Raw genomic sequence first — 3646 nt, 5'->3', positions numbered from 1 at the left:
TGTCAATCCTAGAGTTGATAATGGCATCCTACTATTATTAGTTCCACTAATACGAGTCCCAGGTGCTTTCTCATCCCTTCTTACTTCCTTAATTTGGCCTTCTCCTTTGTAAATCATCTCTTCATTAAACTTCTTTAATCATCTCTTTTTCTACTTGGGACCCTGAGCAATATAGCATATGAATTAGAATATAAAAATTAAAGTTTTAAGGGATAGCTAAAAACTTTTCAAGAGTTCATTTATACGGAGATGCATGAGTGGAAAGGAATGGAGCAAGAAACTGTTGTCTATGGTTTTTTAATAGGTTTAATATAAGCTTTGTGTTGTTATTGACATTTAAATTATAGACTTGCATTATTTTATAAAAATAAAAATAATTCAATAGCATTTTAATTTAAAATAGTAAATCAACCTTAAAAAACTATGTAGCACAAAGGCAAATGAGATTATATATAAACTAGATTTTAGAGAGATGAGAGAGACTGAGAAAGTAAAAAGGGGTATAAAGAGGGGGAAATGGTTGAAGAGGGAGGGAGAGTGGGGGAGAGAGAGAGAGAGAACAATGTTAACAGAGGTTGGTGGTTATCCATGGGTGGTAGGATTTCAGATAGTGTGTGTGTGAGTATGCAGTCTAAGTTGTTTTCATTGTGCATGTATATTTTGTTTGTAATAGGATAAAAATAAATGTGGGAGAAATTAACCTTCTTTTAGAAATATGTGGTGAGAAAAAAAAGATAAAGTGGTCTGTGATCTGAAAAACAATATGAAGTTTTATTACTTTGGGAAAACATGTAAATGTGTTTGTAGACTAAAGGAAAAGAAAAATAGAGGAAGAATTTTAGGATGAGAGGAAGATAAGCAAAGCATGGAAAAGTGTGTTACAGAAATCACAGGTAGTGATATTAGGAAGGAGGAGACAGAAAGGTTAGAGAAAAGTGAAAAACGAATAAAGATTTGGAAACATTTTGGGACAAAGAGTAGAAAAATTGAGGTTGCTTGTATCAGATTAACTGTCCCTTTTCAGCAAAGAAAGTGGTAGATAAGCTCATACCCAGAGCAGGAAGGAATCTTGGAGATAAATGATTCCTGGACTAACCCCAAGAAATCAATTGTACCCCAATGTTCAGCCTTGATTATAAGATTAACAGCTGAGTCATTTTGGGTAGGTTATATAATCTCCTAAAGTGTCAATCATTTGCTCGTATGTAAAATGAAAATGAAGATGGCACAATTTTGTTTAAATTATAGGATTTTTTTGAAACATAGTTGTTTCAAATTTTTTTATCTGAAATGTGCTGTATAATACACAAATAGTTTAGTCAGTAAATGGTGTATTAATGAGCTCAGGCTGTCATAATAAAATACCATAGACTATATGGTTTAAACAACAGAAATTTATTTCTCACAGTTCTAGAGTCTAAAAAGTCCAAGATTAAGTTTCCAGCTAATTTTTCTTCCTTGGTGAAAGCTCTTTTCCAGGCTTGGAGACAGTCATCTTCTTGCTGTGTTCTAGTGTCTCTTCCTCTTCTTATAACAGCACCAACTTTATCAGATTAGGGTCTCACCCTTATAAACTCCAATCACCCTTATCACTTCCTCACAGGCCCTATCTCCAAGTCACACTGGGGGCTTAAGTTTTCAGCATATGAGTGGAAGGATTAGGGAGTGGGAGAAGACACAAACATTCAGTCCAAGACAAATGGTAAAGAACTTGTATCTCCAGGATAAAAGGGAAGGGTGGAGTAGGGAAAGGGCCAACTAGCCTCAGAGGAATTAATGTGTTTTAAAATTAGGCTGTTGTGAAGAATGAAATGTAACCCATTTTTTTTTTTTTTAATTTATTTGACGGACAGAGATCACAAGTAGGCAGAGAGGCAGACAGAGAGAGAGGGGGAAGCAGGCTCTCTGCCGAGCAGAGAGCCTGATGTGGGGCTCAATCCCAGGACCCTACGATCATGACCTGAGCCGAAGGCAGAGGCTTTAACCCACTGAGCCACCCAGGTGCCCCGAAATGTAACCCATTTTTGTTTTCTTTTGCTGGTATAACCATTAATCACACTTAAATACTTCCTCAAAGAACCTATCCACCAATTTTTAAAGGACTCTTAAAAAAAAATAATAAATAGGGACGCCTGGGTGGCTCAGTTGGTTAAGCAGCTGCCTTCGGCTCAGGTCATGATCCCAGCGTCCTGGGATCGAGTCCCGCATCGGGCTCCTTGCTCGGCAGGGAGCCTGCTTCTCCCTCTGACTCTGCCTGCCACTCTGTCTCCCTGTGCTCTCTCGCTCTTTCTCTCTCTGACAAATAAATAAATAAAATCTTTAAAAAAAAAAAAAAAAAAAAAAAAAAAAAAAAAAAAAAAAATAATAAATAACAGAACACTTTTAAAAGGGGGGAAAGATTGGAGGCAACCTGTATGGCTAGATACTGGAATTTAGGGTTGCCAGATAAAATACAGTACACTCAGTTAAATTTGAATTTCAGAATCTCATGCAATATTTGGGACATACACATACTAAAAATATTATTCATTACTTATCTGAAATTCAAATTTTACTGGGTGTTCTGTGTTTTCATTTGCTAACTCTGACAATATAAATAATTATTATTATAAAAGCATGGCACAGGGGCACCTGGGTGGCTCAGTGGGTTAAAACCTCTGCCTTCGGCTCAGATCATGGTCCCGGGGTCCTGGAATCGAGCCCCGCGTCGTGCTCTCTGCTCGGTGGGGAGCCTGCTTTCTCCCCTCTCTCTCTCTGCCTCTCTGCCTACTTGTGATCTCTATCTGTCACATAAATAAATTAAAAAAAAAAAAAAAAGCATGGCACAGTACAAATACATAGGCTGGCATAATATAGTTTAAAACCCAGAAATAGTCACAACTCCATAAAAGTAATTAATACTTAACAAAGTAGGAGGGGCACCTGGCTGGTTCAGTCAGTAAAGTGTGTAACTCTTGATTTCAGAGTTGTGAGTGCAAACCCCATGTTGGACATAAAACTTATTTAAAGAAAAAATAAAACAAAGAACAAAGAAAGCCAAAAAACAACTTTGTATTTACCTAAAGAATACAAAAACAGGGCGCCTGGGTGGCTCAGTGGGTTAAAGCCTCTGCCTTCGGCTCAGGTCATGATCCCAGGGTCCTGGGATCGAGCCCCGCATCGGGCTCTCTGCTCCGTGGAGAGCCTGCTTTCTCCTCTCTCTCTGTCTGCCTCTCTGCCTACTTGTAATCTCTGTCTGTCAAATAAATAAATAAAAAATCTTAAAAAAAAAAATACAAAAACATTCGTTCAAATGGATATATGCACCTCTGTGTTCATAGCAGTATTATTTACATAGCCTAGATATGGAAGCAGCCCAAGTGCTCATCTGTTGATGAATGGATAAGGAAGAGGTGATATATATATATATATATATATAATAAAATACTATTCAGCCATAAAAAAGAATGAAATCTTGACATTTGCAATGAATGAATGGAGCTAGAGAGTAAAATGCTAAGCAAAGTAAGTCAGTCAGAGGAAGATCAATATCATATGACTTCACTCACATGTAGAATTTAAGAAACAAAACAAGCAGTGGGAAAAAAATGAGAGAAAGAAAAGGACTCTTAATTATAGAGAACAATCTGATGGTTATCAAAGGCAA

The sequence above is a fragment of the Martes martes genome, assembly GCF_963455335.1.
Source record: "Martes martes genome assembly, chromosome: 1".
NCBI lineage: Eukaryota > Metazoa > Chordata > Mammalia > Carnivora > Mustelidae > Martes > Martes martes.
This window is presented reverse-complemented; position numbering follows the sequence as displayed.